The 18,418-nt window shown below is 52.0% G+C and overlaps 1 protein-coding gene across 1 annotated transcript in view; it reads right to left on the bottom strand.

The window, feature by feature from the left end:
* Nucleotides 1-18,418, bottom strand: part of SLC16A2 (solute carrier family 16 member 2) — a 51,180-nt gene that overhangs the window by 20,249 nt on the left and 12,513 nt on the right. The gene's annotated exons all lie outside the window — the stretch shown is intronic.

Below are 18,418 nucleotides of genomic sequence, written 5' to 3'. Positions count from 1 at the left end.
TGTACAGCGTGCCCATCAAGTCTTCACCACAGAACACTTCTAAAAATCAATTTGTTACCGTTTCAGGAGCCCAGGGCATTGGAACAGAATAGGCTGGAAATGCACTTTGAACCCCCCACCCTCTCCCCCTGCAAAATCACATCTTTCCTCGTCTGACCTCTCTCCCTTCTGCCTCTCTCAAGGATGCCGGGAATATTAAAGTGCAGGGAATATGAGAGAGATGACCCCAAGATCCCCTCCCAGACCTCAGCACTGCAGACAGGGATCATGCTGCCACAAGAGCTGGTTGCTGAGCAGACAGCAGTGATTAAAATCCTGAGGACCTCTCTTCTGCTTCTTGCTGTCGGCAAGCGCTGCTCTGTCTCTCCTTGCCGCACCAACCATTTCAATCTCCTTTAACCGCTAAGTGAAGGATATCAGCTTATGTGCRAAAAAGTCTCAATATTAGCAGCCCTGTGGCCATGTTAAGTAGAGACAGAGACAAATCCRTGGTTTTGCTTGGCAAGAAGCAGGCACAAAGTGTTTGCATGAGGTTTGTGCACTGAATATCTCTGAAATTCAGCCCAAGCCACATTTTCTATCATTTTGTTCCAAGACCATAAAATTGAAGCCTAGTTAGGGCAAAATGGTGTTCGGGCCTATGCCTGAACTAAATTATGTCTTTCCCCTCCACAGCAAGGCTCTGGGACCATGCACCAAAAGATATGCTGTAAATACGGGAGGAGTGTTTGTCCTTTGACTCCTGCTCGGCCTTTAAAAATCCAGAGCCAGTCCAGAAAYGCAAATCCTTGTGAAAATCATCCAAAAGCAATAAAGCAGCATGTGCTCTGCAGATGAAAACCACCCTATGCCCAAGCTGGGTTTTTAGTCTGAGCACTTCTCTCAGCAGGCCAGGAAGGTTTTCTTCTCTATGATGTCTCCTGGTTTACAATTTTTGAGAGATGATTAACCTACCACATACTAAGGTCACCAAACAAATGGGACTTATGGTTGTAACAACTTAATCTCAACACTGAACAGGGATTTCTACAATCCTGTAAAACCACATGGCCGTCAGAACATACGGGCTCAGACCCACCAACAGCTGCAAATATCCTTCCATGACCTAGACCCACAAGGAATTTGGAGATCTTGCTATTGCAGTCTCTCGTGCTGTTTCTTTATCTAACAAGTGACTCCGTGTTGGAGCAAGCAACRGATTCCCCTGTGCCAGGTCTTTCCCTGGCCAGACCCCAGTGACCCCCCCCCCCTTTTCAAGTGGGAGCTCCTCAGGTTTGACGGCTCTACAGATGTTTGYGCAAAAACACCTAGTGCCTAACGCAACTCCTGCCTAAATGAAACAGCAGAGACTCTTTAGTATGGAAAAAAAAATCAAATTCTGGAGGCTCAGCACAACTGCACGCCATCTCTGACATCCACAGCGYGTTTCTCAGGTCCTTCCAGCGAGAGGCCCAGGCATTGAAACAAACTCAACGGACTGTTTGGCCAAGGCAAAACGCCCAGGGGTTTCTCTTGCAAGTGCTATACCTGTCATAAAGATAACGATGGGCACAGCTCTTCTCGTGGGCTTGTCAGAGAAAAGAGATAACTGGTTAAAAGTGGGCTCTGCAAAGCCATTTACAGTGCTGTCAAACATCTCCCACTACACCTCACCAAGCCCTGGCTGTTTCTTATCCAGCAAATTTATGAAAAACAGAAAAGTTCCACTTTAATTGGTGAAAATTCCCTCCTCCTACACGCGGAGCTCCAATCTGCAATTAGYCTTTCATGTCAAACGATGTTTATTCCTGATGGAGTTTATCTTGGCACAAACACTCGCTCTGAAATGCGCACACATTTGAAGGCTCAAGCCCTGCGTTTAATTCTCTAGCTGCTTGTAAATCYGCATTGTTCCCAAGCCCCTTTTCAAAACACACCCACAGCAAGAATAAAGTTTTTTTTTAAAGAAAAGTCCCTGCCCAAGGCAGGAAGGGCAGCCRAGCGTTGCTGGCCCCATCCCGCAGACCCTGTCCCACTCCCTCCAGCCTCCAGACCCCTCGTACCACACAGCTTCCAGGGGAGCTCACAGAAATGTCCCTTGCCAGTGCCATTAGCCTCCTTGCTGCCAAAAAGCAGGCAAGAACTCCCAGTGGAAAGACAAACTCCCAGTTCTTTCCATCTTTTGCCTTTTTTAATGTTTTTCTGGCTCTGATGCTCCTCAGATCTCTCCCTGAGCCCATTCAATGCACTACCCCAGTGCAAAGGAGCCCCCCCCCCCCCCGCCTTATTCCTTTTGCTGGGTTTCAGTTCTGCCAGGCTGGTGAGATGAATCAGCTCGTGGAGGGGTCTGATGAGTGCCCAAGGCAAGTGGCAGGGGTGGGGAAGACCACAAATCTCCCCACCCTTAGCTTACCCCACAACTCACCCTGAGCGAGGCAGGCAGAAGTGGAACTACAATCAAAGGTTCTTGATTGCTGGCCTTAATGTTTTGTATTTTACATGCGTCTGAGTTCCCACCACCATTCCTAGCATGCAGTGAGCATGTCGCCTTCGCAAGCAGCCCATTCCTCCCAAGGGCAAACCCCACTGGACAAGCCCTGAGCAACCTGCTCTCAGCTGGCCCTACTTTGAGCAAGGGGTTGAACCAGAGACCTCCAGAGTGAGTCCCTTCCAACCTACATCATCCTGTGATGCAGTGCCTTCCCCACCAAGCAGTCCTGGGCACCTTCACCAACCTGTCCATCACCAAAAGCAAACAGCAGCCCTGGCTCCTTCAAAGTGTGATATTGCCCAGTAAATTAAGAAAGAGGAGACTTAAGAAAGGCTAYAGACCAGGTGGTCAGGTGCTGCTCCAAATTCTCCAGCTCAGTACTTTGGGTGACCACATCTCTACCAAAAGGGGAATAAATAAAATATCTATCTTATTAAATGAAAGGGAAAGTAAAACTTATTCACCGTGCTCAGCGCATACCTCTGCATATCTGCCTTGCTGCCTGTAATTGCACCTGGAAGTGACCTGGACATTTTTGCCTTATGGAGAGATGARCACATGTTGGTCAATGAATGGTCACGGCAACTGAACAAGATGGTTCCCTGTGCAATCACTTGCAGCTTGCAAAATCCTTTAGGAAAGCTCAGGTTTCCTTTCCCTTCTGCCCTTTTGTTCCCCCTCACAGTTCCCAGCTCCTCCTTTTGGGAGCAAACAGTGAGCCCAGCTCTCCCTGGTCCTTTGGAYGGGCCGTGCAATCCCCATGAGCTCAGCACTACCCAAACGACTGCACCACACAGAGCAAGACCGGACCTTGCAATGCCTGGCATGGTTCAGGTTGCCTCCTGGGCCAGCATGCTGGCTCAGCAGGATGCACTTTTTGGAGAAACGGTTCATGCAGCTGAAGTGAGACAGGTCCCAGAGCTGACCATGCTTCAGTAATTATTAACTGTGCTGTCTGACCCCGTTACTCCCCAACGGTCCGAGTCAGCAGTGTCCCCAGACATAGGCTGTTGCTTGTTTGAAATGTCAAGCCTTTAGAAAAGCCGCGACCTGAGCAAACTTCACCACTCTTTGACTATGATTAACCTTTCCTCCTAGCACATATAAGCGTGCGAAGCGCTCGCTTGGTAACAGCTCAGCAGTTATGCCCCAGCCACTTCCCATGCAGTCTGGTGTACTTGCATGTGCAAGGACTGTCACCCCCGGAGAACTGCGGCCCTCCTCTCGCCCCCGACAGGGCTGTGGTGACACCCTTCCTTCCTCCTTCCCCCCAGACCCAAATGTGTCATCTCCTCCGAATTCCCACCGTGGCCACTTCTTGCAGCTGGAAGACTAGTCTCTAGTTACTGCAGCAGACGCCTACACATGGACACCACACACACAACTGGGAAGAAAATGAGCAACTGGGGGGTGGGTGGCTAGTTTTAGGAATTTGCTCCACTGCTTTACCTCCTGTTTGGAAATTGTCAGTGCCAAGAGACCGTTCTGCAAGACATGGTCAACCATCCAAACCCTTGAGCGCTTTCAGTCTGGCTGTGTAATCATGCTTTGTCCTAAAACAYGCAATGTTTCCTTTGCACAACATCTTAGTCCACAAAAGACAGTATAGAGCTGAGAAAGGTCAGAAAACCATAAAAAAAAAATTTCCATGGGTAAAAGGCATCAAACAAGGCACCTCCGGAACTGCTGCAATAAGCAAAACCGATCCATTTGCAAACAGGGCAAGGATGACGCAACGAGGCAGGACAGAGGCAGGCGCCAGCCCGGCCCGGTCAGGACACACAACCAACCCCGCGTGGGGCAGACTGCCAGCCAGCCCCAGCCCAGGACCGAGACAGGAAAGCCAGGTTACAATCCCAGCTTCAGCCACTGGATCTCAGTAAYGTCTTGGGCAAGAGGCTTTAGCCTCCCTGACACTCGTTTTGTGGCRCCTGTAACACAGGGCCTAGATGAGCGTTGGCCCTTTTGGGGGGCACCTGAGACCCTCGAGGAAAGGAGAATACCAGCCCCTTCACTGCTGGGAGCACCTCAACACTTCTGCTTCGAGCCCCGCATTTTGCACAGCAGATGTGGGAAGCTCACCTGCGCTTCAGCTCACTGCCAGCAAACCCWCGCAAATCAGTTTTATAGCATTTTCCTGGAAAACAGCAGCTTTGCTTTCTTTGTGATACCCTGCCAGAAAGCAGAGGTCATGGCTTCCTTCCAGAACACATCAGAGAAAATGGCAAAGCGAAGCTGCATCTCCCAGGCCCTGGCTGAGCCAGGGCAATGAGATATGGCGCCTTGTTGTGTCAGGGTCAGTGGTTCATCTGCCRGCCAGGTGCAGCATACGCTGAAGACACTGTACAGATCTCTATGAGCAACTATTCCCAGTGCAAAACCCAGCACCGTAACCTTCATCGCATCTCTATCTGCCAGCTGGCGAAATTACAGCCCAGCCCCCAGCTATAACAACACGGCTGCAGAACCTCAGAAGTCTCCAGCGTTACTCAGCGGTGAAGCAGAGGGGAAAGCATCTGGGGGGATTACAACCCTTCACCAGCTTGGGCAGAAAATGGGAATGTGGCTGCCCACCAGCCAGCCGCATTTCCTGGCCGCCAACGGGCTGCAGGTTGGGTACCCCTCAGGAACTGCAGCTGGTGACCCCAGGCTGCTCCATCCCTTGAAGAATGACCAGGCCCTCTCTATCGCCCCTGCCCACTGGGAAACCCTGCCTGTACTGCATCTGGGAATCCACTGACTAGTCTGCTCGGAGGATGGAGTGAAAAAGGATGCTTTTTTTCCAAACGCAAAGAGACAGCAAGGTTTCCCTCCTTGCCAGATCTCTCCCAAGCAATCTTCTGTTTTCTATTAAGAGAGAGAAGAAACCCTTCAGCTCAATTCTACATTCTTTCCCACTACAACTCCCATAGGCTCTTGTCAACATTACATAAAAGAGTATTAAAAACATCCAACCTGCTTGTCCATGATACAGTGAAATACATAGTGTCAAGGAGAGGAAAAACAGAGCAGGAGTTGGGTGGGCTGGGGAATGGAAAATGACACCCCCAGTTTGCTCTTAAATCTTCTACATAAGAAGTTTTCGACTCAAGTTGCTGGCATGAGYGGGATTTATCCCAGCTGAATTCATTCCATTTGCCAGCAAATAAATAGCTGTTAAATGGAGCGAAATGAAAAAAAAAACCTCCCTTTTTTCTCAAAGGGAAAACAAAGACGCTGGGGAGAATAAATGGAGGTAAAATTCTGCGTTGGTCACAGACTCATGAAGATCTTTATTCCCCTTCTGGCTGGGTACTTGACAACCTTCCCTTTCAATTAATTAAGGGATACTTGGAAATAGAAATACTTCCAGTCTTTGCCAGTCCTGTCCATTAACTGAAAGAGTTGCAGCAGACTTCAGAATAAAACCAGAAGGCCCTCAAGAGTTGATCCAGCTCCTCCTTCTGGCCCTGGATGGAAGTGGGCAGCCCAGACACTGAAAGCACCATTTTTTAGACCAATAGGTGCCATTGCAGCACCTCTATGTCCTGTTCCCATCCTGGATGGTACTAAGCCATCCCTGGCGGGCATTTGTCCAGCCTTTTCTTAAAACCCTCTGGTGGCGGTGATTTCAAATCTTCCCTAGACAACCTATTGCAACATCTAGCTACCCTTGCAGTAAGAAATTTTCTCCTCTGAAGTCTAACCAAAATGTTCCTTCTTGCAAAATTTAAATGCRTCACTTTTTAACCTGTCCCTCACCGGACAAACACAATGGTTTATTACCTTTTCAGCAACACTTACAGAGCTGAAGGAAGTTACGTATCCCCTCCTATCTTCCCTTCTCTGGCAGGAACACCAGTTCTTTCTGCCTTTCCTCCCCCGCCGTGGTTTTTGGACAGCTGATCATTTTTCTTTCCTCTCCTTGATTCCTTCCAGTTGGCCCACGTCTTTCTTGATGGGTGGTGCTCAACTGAGACACAGCCCCCCCAACGGACTGCTTCCCAGGACCAGTCTGGGAAGCGAAATGGCTTCCCATGTCTTGCATATGACTCTGCGGTTACATTTTTCAGTGGATAGTTCACTTCTTTTTCACTACAGCGTGACATTATTGACACATTGATCAGCTGCTGACATGCTATAGGCCCAGCTCCCCTCTGGAGGACTGCTTGATAATTAAYCATCCCTTGCCTCTTACTCATTCCATTGACGCTCTCTACACAAGTGTAATACTTTGCCTGGTTCTTGTCAAATCACATCCTATTAGTGATACGATCACATCCTATTTGTAACTGAGCCATCTCTTTGATTTGCCAAGATCATTTTCGACTCACATCCTGTCTCCCAAAGTGCTTACAGCCCTTCTCCTTACAATTCATCCAAGTCGTTAATGAAAATACCTAGTGCAGAAATGCTGCTCTGGAAGATTTTTCCCTGTGCTCCTCCTTAGTGCCTACAGCAGAGATTTTATGTCCTCCTAAAGCAAATAATTCTGAGACCTTCCCCAAATCCAGATGCTGAGGGCAGGGATTTACAGCCCAGGCTTCGCAGATGGCTTGGATATCTAGACTACACTATTGCACTTCCACTGATTAGAAACTCAAATACCCGGAGGCCACGAAAGAAGTGACATCATGAGGATAAAGTAGGACTTTCCAACAATGCAGGAGAAACACTGTCTTTAGACCCAACCTCCAGGCCTCAAGAGCTATCCATGCAGTGTCCCATCACACCAGATCTTCCCTGGTGAATTCCAAGTGAGCCTCTGTAAGCTGAAATAGCTGCCGGTCTGCCAAAACTGCATGGAGAGCTCGAATGAGGAGCATGTGGAAGGGCAACATCCCTCCAGCCTAAACAGCATCCCACTTCCTAGGGACAGCAGCTTCCCAAGTGTGCCCTGGGTAGACACGTGGCATGGGACAGTCCCCTGAGATGGTGGCAGCACTTGACAGAAAATGGGACTGAGTTATAAAGGAAATTTGCCCTCTTTAAGATAACGCAACTTCAAGCTTATTTATTCAGGGATATATTTGCTTTTGCAGTTGCTGGATTTTTTTCTCTAACCAAGAGCACAGATTTCTCCTATATGGACATCATATTCCTGAAATACTTGGCCAAGCCCTACACTAGGGCTTGTAGGCCACAGAACGCCTGTCTGCTTTGGCTTTCCAGGCCAACATCTCCACCACCGTGACATTCAGCATCCTCAATTTCCTCTTTTCGCACACTAGTCTCCGGAGAAACCTCACATTGGCAGTGCCAAGAGCAAATTGGGAGAGTTTATTTTGGGCCACTTTTCAATAAACAGTCTGTAAAGGCACTTCAGAAAAAAATGCAACCAGAAAACCTCTGATTAATGAGTTGCAGCTGCAATGACCCAAAACCACCATCGCCCTGGCTCCATGACCRGCTGCTGCCCTGCTCATGCAGGATGGCAGCCACCCGGGAAGCGCCACGGGCCCGTTCCCCGTTTCTGCGGGGGTTACACGGGAGACGCAAAGCCAAGGGAGCAGGGACACAGCAGCCTGGAGGAGAAGCTGAGATGTCCCACTTTTGAGGGAGGATCGCAGCCACTCACGGCTGCATGAGCTAAGTAAAAAGGGGAAGAGCCACCTGCCCCGAAGGCAGCGAGCTCTCCCTGTCCCACCAACCTATTGCCAGGGGACATCCCTGGAGCTGCCGGACGCACGCCGCCTCCGCCGCTGCGTCTCGGACCGCTCGCACCCCGCCGGCCGTGCGCTTGGCACGCTGAGGACCTCCTGGGAAGCCGGCGGCGGCTCAGCCGCTTGGAGGCTATTTCTAGCGATTCTGCAAAATCCAGACGAGCACATTTCTGTCCGCCTGGGCGGGCGGCAGAGCCAAAAATCCAGCGGGGTAGTTTTCCTTCCCTTGAAGCAGAGCAAGTGGATCATTAAGCAAGAGGCCATACCTTGCCGCACAGAACATTTCCTCGAGCACTGGAGACGGGGCCAAGAGCTTTCCACGGGACACGCGTTAGCGACCTGGCAGGCTCCCTAACCTCACCCTGTGGGAGGGGGCATTTAAAGGTTACTTTTACCGCATGCCTAAAATAGCAAACAGGAAACTCCCCCCTTGCAAACCTCATTTCTTTGTTTCCTGGCAGCGGTGCTGTTCATCCCGTCCGGGATTCGAGCGGAGCTTGTCCAGCGTCGCTCGCTCGCGGTGGCAGGGCAGYGCTCTGGGCCGGAAGGAAAGTAGCTTGACTTCCCCGCGCGGAGAAGAAGGGTGTGACGAGGTCTCCACTCCTGTCCTGGGTTGTCGTAGCCCTGGCAGTCCCTGCACTGTCCTCTTCTTGCCTCCAGCCTGCCCCTAATACCATCTTTTGGGGCTTGCTGCATGCATGGCACAGTAGAGATTTGAGCCCTGACGAGGATCTCAAGCCCCCTCGATAGATGGGGACGTGGCCAACGGTTGGAAAACCATGATCCTCCTTCCCTGCACTTGGTGCAGCCAGAGCGGCCTCCCCTGGGTGGCCATCAGGGCCCATTCCCCTCACCGCGTGAGCTGTTCCCCGAGACGCCACCTCGCCGATAGGAAATACCTGGAAGGACGCGTCCACCCGAGCTTTGGAGAGATGCTTTGCTGCTGTCAGCGGGGGCTGCCCCCATACGGTATCCGCCGCCACACAAACATCCGCCCTGCCGGCAGCTCCCTTTTGAACGCAAAAGGCCGTTTCCTGTTTTGGAGCGCTCTCCGGGCACCCGGCTCCCCGCTGGCCGCGCGCACGCATTGTTTGGAGCAGGATAGGAGCCCACCGGGCAGCCTTCCTCCGCCGGCTCACACCGGCAAGCATGCCACGCACGGGGCAGCACTGCGATGAGGTACCAGCGCCTAACGAAGCCATGGGAGACCCACCACGCTGGTCCAGCAGGCAGAGAGGAGCAGGAGCCACCAGGGTGGCGGGCAGCCCCAAGGACAACGCTCCACACTCATGCTCTGAGCTTGCATCCGAAGCAAATGGTCTTCAAGGGACTGCAGGGAAAAAGGCAGAAGTTGCGATGGGGCTACGAAGCTGTGCTGAGACATGAGGGCTGCCTCAGTGGTTTTCTCCCCGGGAAATGGACTGTTCCTTCAGATTAAGTTGGGAAAAAGTGAACCAGCMCAACATTTTTGCCAGCAATAGAGCATTTGCTGCTGGGGTGCACAAGGCATTTCTGGTCCTGCCTCTCCTTCCAAGTAGCGCAGAGCTTAGAAACACTCCACATTTGAAAGCCCCGTCCAACAACAGCTCTTGTATTAGTCCATTAGCATCACATTAGGCACCACCTGAACACTAGGCAAAATGCAAAAAACAGTGACTTTCATTTTAGAGCTATAACGCTGGGCAACCGGGCGTGTTGCTCGGGCCGGTGGCAAGGTCCATGAGGGCCCAGGCGTCCTGCCTCGCTCGCCAGCTTTCTTCCCCAGCTAAACCCAAGGAGAGCTGCCTTGCAGACAGAGTATTATCAAAATATTTCAGTTGTGTAACTTATTTGCTTCCAATTAATGAGGCCCCAATTTCCCTGAAGACAAGGTCTGCCCAATAAAAGAGGATCTGTGTGTCTATAAATATGAAAGGAAAGTCTGCACAGCAACAACAGCTGCTCCGAGCGCTTTCCAAAGGGAAGCCCCCTCAAGGCTTGGCGAGTCGCCTTTTAAGTTGTTTTGCCCCCGAGCTTCGTTCGCAAACGAGATAACGCCTAGTTTTAATGGACTGTTACATGTGGGCTCTGGGCACGGCTTTGCAGAGCCCGCGCCGGCGGTGGGGCGCGCGCTYCCGCTCCCGGAGCCTGATGGGGACCCCGTCCCAGGGAGCCGCCGTCTCCCGAACCCCGTCGCCCCGAGCTGCGCGTGTGCAGCGAAACAGCTCACGTGGGAGAAAGAGCCGGGCTCTTTTCCTGGTGACCAAGTTATTTTCGGCTCCCATGCCAGAGAGTTTCCCCCGTCTCTAGAGCGAGGAGACGCTTACTCCGTTGGACGTTGCTTCTGCAGTCTGTTCATGGGAACAAAAAAAAAATCCCCAAGCTACGCAAGACTTGCGTATTATCATTAAACCAAAYAGCCAGAGGCCAAAAGCGGGATGAAATATCCTTGTGATTTTAATCTCTTGTTGTTTCCTTATATTAAAGCACACGTTTTAGAACACCTGGATAGCTCAGAAAAATACACCGTGCTGCAAGTGAATCCAATAGCTAAAAGAAACTGAAGTACAGCAATATTTTATTTTATTTTATTTTGTTTTATTTTTTGCATAAAGAAACAGGTTATACCCTTTGCCAATGGCGTGTTACTTTTGGCTGACCTGCTCTCATCTGAAAGTTTTTCAGACACCCAGCGGATTCGGCAGCCGCTTTGCAGCGCTACCAACAGCCAGGGCTACTCTTGCAAGCTCCATGCAGGGGGGAGAAAAGCCACTGGCGAGGAGTTAGCTTTTCCTAGCGGGACGGCACCCAACTCTGGCTTTTCCAATAGCCGAGCGTGCCTCTCGCTTGGTGGGGAACACGCGGCCGAGTGCTCCACGAGATCTTCCGGAGAGCTCACGGGGCCGCTGCGGATGGGCCGCGAACGCCGATCGCCTCTCGCAAAGCTGTGTGTCTCCGGGGAAGGCCAGAGACGGCAACGCTGCTCTCCACCGCCGCGCGCCTTGCAAGGCGGCTCCGCAGCAGGAATTGCGTTATAAATCACACGCAACGCGTGACCCTCGCGGGCAGCTAAAAGCCAGCAAAGCGAACAGGGCACTGGGTCTGAAGAAATGCTGCATCCAGAAATTCATACATATATATATATATATATTTATTTATTTATATATTTATATAGTATGCATGCACACACCCACATATATATATATATCCATGTATGTGTATGCATATATGTGTGTGTGTGTGTGTATATGTGCATATATGTATGTGTATATATATATATATATATATATACACACATACATATATATATTGAAAAAGCGAACCCCCGAGGGCTTTGACCTACACAACGTCTGTGCGAAGAGAGAGAGCGGCGCTTTCCTTGAGCCACGCAATGTTTAACAAGAGCAAGGGGAATTGGGGACAGCCCTGACGTTTTAAAGCGCCTCGGCAGCAAACCGTTTCAAACCCAAGTGAAACATTAATGCGCTTCCCTCGAGAAACGTCCTCACTTTTTGCTGCATCAAGGGCTTTCCAGCCGTAATCAGGAACAGAAGAGGAGGTTCATAAAGGTTTCTGTGGGTTACTGCGTAGGTTTGGTCCTCCTCCAATCCCGGCTTAAAAGCCATACATCCTACCGCCATGGTTAGAGACCATCCTCTTCCTCGCCATGAAAATACTGCATTTCTGGGATGGATGCAAGAATGAACAGGCAAGTTACCCTATTTCAGCAAGTGTCAGACATGCAATTGATATTGGTCCAGTCCTTAAGCCATCGCTTGCCTTGTTTTCAAGCCGCTTATCTTCAATTCCTCATGTAAAGTCAATCCATCCCCCTACGTCTAGGGGGCAAGGGAAGAAGCCAGGTCAAGCAGCCTCAGCTGTGCGCAGCTGGAGCTTGCCAGGGTTTTTAGGGAACGAGGGATGCAGTGGCCCCCGGGGTGTTTCCCTGCTTGGAGCGGGGCCGCCAGCGGACGGGAAGGGGAGTCCTGCAGCGCCGGGGCGGTCGTGGCCAGCGGAGGTGCGCGCGTCCGTACGTGGGGGCCGCTCACTCCGCCAGGTTTGGGAGGCTGGCGGGATCTCCACCCTCCCACGTGCCCATTTTCCAGAAGAAGTACAGAAGTGCTGCTGTCCCCATCTGACAGAAGGGGGACTAAGGGGAAATAATGGTGATTTTTGGAAACATTTGCAGTCTAGCAGACTGCAGCAGAACAGGGAGCAGCGGCTCAGCCCAGTTCCAGCGAAACCACCAGTTTCGGTCTCTCCTTCCCCCTCCTCTTCCTCTGAAAGGGTGACTGACTTCCAGCATGACAGAAATGAGGATCTGAACGTAGGTTTGGAAAGTCTGCCTCAGAAATTCACCCAGGCGTATCACTTTGTTGGCTAAATCCCATCGGCAGTATCACAACGAGTTGCTGGGACATGTTCGGTTCAGATGCCAGCCTGTTTTGGCAGGATCCCTGCTCCTCTGCACTGCCGTCAAGAAAACCGTGCTGGGGGAAGGACGTATTCTGCCTTTGAAGAATTCACCCGCTCCTGCTGCTTAAACCAACACCTCGGACAGTAATATCAGAGACGGGATTGTGGAGAGGAGCAGAAATAACTCGAAACGAATGGAGAGGTGCCAGGCAAACCTGCCTCGCTACCACGGGGCGGGAGGAGGGAGCCTCCCAAACGGGGGTGCAGGCAGCCCCTSCGTGGAGCTCGGCTCCTCCAGCGTGTGTTGCCACCGGCCCATTAATTTAAAGGTTTATTTTGCACCGCTGTAACGTAGCAGGAGCACTCAGGCCGCTGGCTGCAGTCGTTCAGATCTTCGTGGCCACRTTCAGATAAATACCTTGGCCTCCGCAGTCTGTCCCACTCCCGCACTCCCGAGGAAAGGCTACACCGACATTTTTCATTTTGCAGCTTTTTAATGAGGTGTCATCAAATCGATCAGTAACTGCTCGTCCGCTGGGAGACGTCTCAGCTCAGCCACAGGGCTTTTCCGACAGCCTGCGCTCTGCAGCGGTGGGGCCCCTCGGCTGGAGCAGCTCAGCAGCAATCACACGTGATTTGGAGCTGAAATCGCCTCCTTGTCTTAAAACAAAGCGCGCGTGTTGCCCTGCACTGCCACTCAGGATGCCCGGAGCAAGACCTCCGCCTCCTATTGCATCTCCTGGAAGAAAGCCAGGATGGGAGTGGAGACAGGTTGGCTTCTCCGCAACAAAAACAGCCAGACTGCTGCACTGACCTAGGACRGACGCAGTGACGCTAAGACAGCAAAGAGCATGGGAGCCCTTGAGATGAGGATCTCCGTACGGCAACGTTGCGTTCAGTGCTAGGTTTGACTGGGCYACAGAACTTAAGTGACTCCGGGACCAAGGATGGGCATGGAGGCGTAAAGGAATCAGTCAGTGGGAAAGCCAAGAAGATCAGTGGCCAAGCGAGGTGGAGAGGTCATGCAAGACTAGCGATGACTCTGCTGAAGCTGCAGAGCTGAAATCTTGGTGACTGGGAGGAAAGAAAGGCCGGGAGCTGTTTCGTGAGCTAGCGCCTTCCCCGGGACAACGCTCTGTCCTGTTACCACCACAGCTCCAGAGGAAGCTGTTGAGGGGGTCACCTCCACATGTCTCATTCACAACCACTGACACTCACAAAGACACCTGGATCAGTCGATCAGCCACCTGTGGGGACCCTGTGTGCAGCCAAGCTGGTTCGGCTGCAGCTCAGCACAGCTGCGGCTGGCGCTCGGGAGCCTCCTGACCTGCTGCCAATCCCACCCAGGCACCAGGATGACTGCTCCATCCTGGTTGGACATGTTAAAGTTGAGTTGGCTGGAGATTATGTGACATGTATATATATAGAGAGACTTACTTATGTCTAGATTGATAATGAGGCTAAGACCAGTTGCATCTTGCTTAACCAGTTTGACCATCAGGTATGAGCCAAAACTTATTCATTCAAAAGAAAACATAAAAGGAGATATTGACTCRTCACCAGCCTTGACTAATGGCGAAAACCACCACCAACCCACATCTTGTGAACTGCGTATAATGAGGCARCTTTTTAAGCTCTTTATCACTCTCCTGAATTCAAATATCCAGGAGGGCTGCTGGGATGATGGAGCAGGGAGAGGGCAATGAACTCCTGTGGGTGCATCTTCGAGGCGCCTCTCGGGAAAGGCGACCCCGCGCACCCAGACRAGGAGCTGAACTGTGCCGGGGGAGGCTGCGCCGGGTTTGCACCCAAGAAAGACCCAAGAAAGTCTCCTGTTGCCGGGCCCTGGTCCCCCGCCTGCAGCCAGCAGCCCCTTCCCAGCCTCACCCGGCAAGGCTGCTCCACCACCTGGTCTTCCCAGTCTGCAGCTGAGGAAAACCAGCARCAGCATGAAAACCATGCAAAGCCAGTTGCGTTTGAAGGCAACAAAATACCCACCCACTCTAGTCTGACTTTGAATCAGCATAGCTGAAGGGGGCGTGATATAAGTAATAAAAAACCCAGATATCTTATGCTAAAAATGATAATGGTTAGAAATGATGCTAACTTCACTGGGCAAAGTCTCAGATAATTCCTGAAATTTGCAACAATAGCTTTAGAAGCAGAGGGACTATTAAAACCCTTTAAGATGTTTCTTTTCTTGCTGCGCTGCCTGGCTTTATTGTTTCAACAGATTTTTTGGATTTTTTTTCCCCCCTTCCCTTTTTCATCCTACGATAAAAGTCTAAACAACAATCTCCCTTGAGTGGAAAAAGCTCTCAGACACCACTTCAGAGAAGTTCTCTCTGTTTGCCTTTTCATGCAGCCTATTTCGTTTTGTTGGGCAGAAATCGCTGCCTGCCTTGCTCGGGGCGGCACCGCAGAAGCAAAGGAGAGAGACCCGGCATGCACGCTGGGGAAGAGGCTTCGGCGACCACATTCCTGGGAGCTGAGCAACCCGTGGGGGAAGTCTGGGAAACGCAGCCTCAAGGAGAGAGTCAGCGAGGAAAGATCCTTCCTACAAGTCCTTCAGAAGCCAGGAAGCTCCTGGTGGTGGGATGCATCTTCTTGCCRGGCATTTGCTCGGTGCTAGGTAGCCACCAGACAGTGAAACAAGGCAGCCGAGCTGGCTGCTGAGCCGGAAGAGGGATGGGGAGAGGGGAATGCTGCCCAGAGAGTAGGGAAACTGAAGCTCTGAAATCAAGATCTGGGCTATAAAGGTTTAGTTTGACATTGGTAATAGAGTTAATCGCCAACCACAGAGTTCACATCAGGACCTGAAATACCTCCACTCTGGAGCTGTTTGGTTGATGATCTGAAGCAGGGTAGAGTTGAATGGCTTAAAAAAGAGGAAAAAAAACATCCACCATGACATATTATCTTTTGGCAATACATTTGATTTTATAGGAATCTATTTGAATTTAAGCCCCTTCAGCCCTTCTCCCAACCAAGCAAATTGAGAAGAGAAACAGGTAGAGCTGGAAAACCAGACACAGCGGACGATGGAAGCCTAATGCAGCCTGGCCAGAGCCAGATGGGATTAYGAGCAGTGTCCGTGCTCAGCCAGAGAGACGTGCCCCACCACATGCATGGGGGGCACGGACAGCCCACCAGGCACCAGCCCCCACCTCCAGCCCTCTGGAAACTTGGGTTTGTCCCCAGACTGGAGACTGCGAGATGCACCTTCCTCCTTCAAAGGCCATCTGCCTTTTTGCCAAGGAACAGAACATCTGTGGTGCTTGTTTGGGGCAGAAAACATCTGTAATAAGTGCCATTAAGTGTCCCTGAGCGATGACGGTTTACCTTGCCATGTATTTTAMTGGCCCACCAGTGATAGCACAGCACTGAGGAGCAACCCAGGAGTTCAGGGTAGTACAAAAGGGGTGCCCCAACGCTTTGCTCTCTTTGGTGGAGATCCATAAAGGAGAAAGGTTCCCACACATGGCGCTTTGCTCTAGTGCGGTTTTGCTGCTGGCAGCATGGTCCGGAGGAGGGACATGTCCTGCGCAAAGTCGCTGGTGATTTTCCCCACACAGAAAATGATGCAGGCCTCATATATGGGGAAGACAAGTGGAGATACAGCCTGGTTCCTATCACTGGCTTCATCACTGACACTTCAGGGTGTTCAGGCTCCCCTCAACCTCAGTTTCCCTCTTCCCCTCCACAGTTTCCAAAGGACAGAGGTACTGACCCAACTCTCTGTCCTCAGGACCCAGGGCAGCTAGTGAGAAGTGGCAGGAGACGGACGAGAAGACCCACCAACAGCCTCACGTAGCAGCCAGCCCTGCTTCAGAGCCCCACAAAGGCTGGGGACCCTTACAGGAGATGTTTCATCCACAAGGGACGTTTACTGCTCTGGGACCTGGGCAGGTAGCAACAGATACATTGAGTCTGGCCAAAAGCTCCTGGAGAGTCAAAGCACAGGTTAGAGAAAGAAAAAGAGAAAGAGAGAAAGTCCTGCTTCTGGGAAGGCATTTGTTAGGGCTTCCAAAGCAGCCGGTGCCAACGGGCTGGGGGAGGACACCACGGCTTGTTTAGCCCTCGTTACACAAGACCACATATTTTGGGAGCGTTTTACTAAGCTGGGCTTGCCTGCCCTCGGGCGTTTGTTCACCCCAGCATGGTGAGACCGATTCAGTGTGGTCTCCTCTTCCAGCCAAACATTGTCCCCAACCCCTCCACCCTTTCCTTTGAAATGACGGCTGTCCCTTGAACCTTGACCGTGGCCTGCTGCGTTTGCAGACAACTGTGCTGCCCGGGCCGCAGGCTTTGCTGCCACCCACACAGCCCCGGACCTCGAAAAGGAGCCCTGTTCATCTTCCTCAAAGCAGAAATTACAAGCTGCTCTTAAAGCAGATATTTCTGCCCCGTGAGTTTGAAGCCAGAAGGCACCCGTCACTCCAGCAGGACTGCCCTTCTCAAGCCAGGTTTCTCGTTCGCATCTCCGCTCGGAAGGCTTGACTCATCCATGCAATGAATCACCGCTTCCCACCGCGCTCGGAGAGGGCCTCGGCGTGTCGCCTCCCCAGCCAGAGCAGCTGTGAAGTGCCCAGCCTGGGCGGCGGGGAAGCCCACGCCTGCCCGGCAGCCGGYGGGACGCCAACCTCGCCGGCCGGCCGAGAAACGCCGCGGCGGGCAGGTAGCAGCTTCCAGCCACCGGCACRTCCGACGGCGCTCGGGAGCTACGGACGATGCCCATCTCTGCGCGGAGGGGCCCCGTCAGCAATTTCACACGCGACTCAGTAAACGAGAGAGGAAAATCCCCGTCCAGCGAGTGTAAGGACTTAAGGACCACGCAGCACGGGTAAGCGGAGGCTTTGCTTCTTGGGAGCGGTCAGGCTCTCTTGCATTAGCACTGAGCTCACATGCACATACATAACGGGGCTCACGTGCACATGCATAACGAAACCTGCCAAGCAGAACAGAAAAAACGACAAGGGAAGGAAACCRCACTTCCAAGTTACAGGGAAGAGCCAAGTGATCAAAGCACCGTCAAGAAAGAGGTCGGCGACATCCCTTTCATTCTCCGCTCCTCTCCTGTCAAGCCGGGTGCTGACCGAGGGCAAGGAGAACTTCCCTGGCATCCATGCAAAAGAGTCTYGGGGCAGCCGGCACGGCTTTTATTGCCCAGCCCGTTTCCCAGCCGGCAGGGCACGCGTCGGGGTAAGGGCGGAGAGGCTCGGAAACGCGTGTGGGCTCGCGCCGCTCAGCCCGAGGGAGGCAGGAAGAGCCCCACAAAGGCCTCGCACCTCCAGAAGCGCCGAGGCCCCGCCAAGTTTATTCAAAAAAAAACGCTGCCGATATTTACCCCTTGGCAATGYTCTATCTTAATAGCATGCTCCTATTATTATCCGCTGCAATTAAGCGATAAAGATATAATTGCCTTATCAGATGGAGCCGGGCAYGGCTGCAAGGCGAGGGCTGGCCTCTGCCTTGTTTGCACAAGCATCCCGACTGGCGCGCAACGGTAGGCTTGGTTTATGCGGCAGACAACGTATTCCTGCCGGTCGTTTTAAAGCCTGCCTATCAAAAAGTCTCTTCTCTGCCCAAATCACACCCAGAAGCGGAGCCTCAGCACTGGGTTTCTCCCAGGCTAAGTGGAGGGAGCCTCGAGGCATCTGCTTACGAAAAGGAGGAGAGGGCCAGATTACCCTGCCAAGTCCTCTCCTAGCTTCCCCTTGGGTTTGGGGCACAGCAGATGTTATCGCATCTTCTTCCCATAGATCACAGCCGAAGGAAAGCCATTCTGCAACTCACTGAGGGAAAAGCACCCAGCCCTTGGCTCTGGGGGCCAGGTAGGGCTCAGAGCAGGTTGTACCGCTGCCCTTTCCTAGGGAAACCCGTTTCTTGGGGGCAAGCAGCTCTTGCACGC

The sequence above is a fragment of the Apteryx rowi genome, unplaced genomic scaffold (genome assembly GCF_003343035.1).
Source record: "Apteryx rowi isolate R43461 unplaced genomic scaffold, aptRow1 scaffold_69, whole genome shotgun sequence".
Lineage (NCBI taxonomy): Eukaryota > Metazoa > Chordata > Aves > Apterygiformes > Apterygidae > Apteryx > Apteryx rowi.
This window is presented reverse-complemented; position numbering and strand designations above follow the sequence as displayed.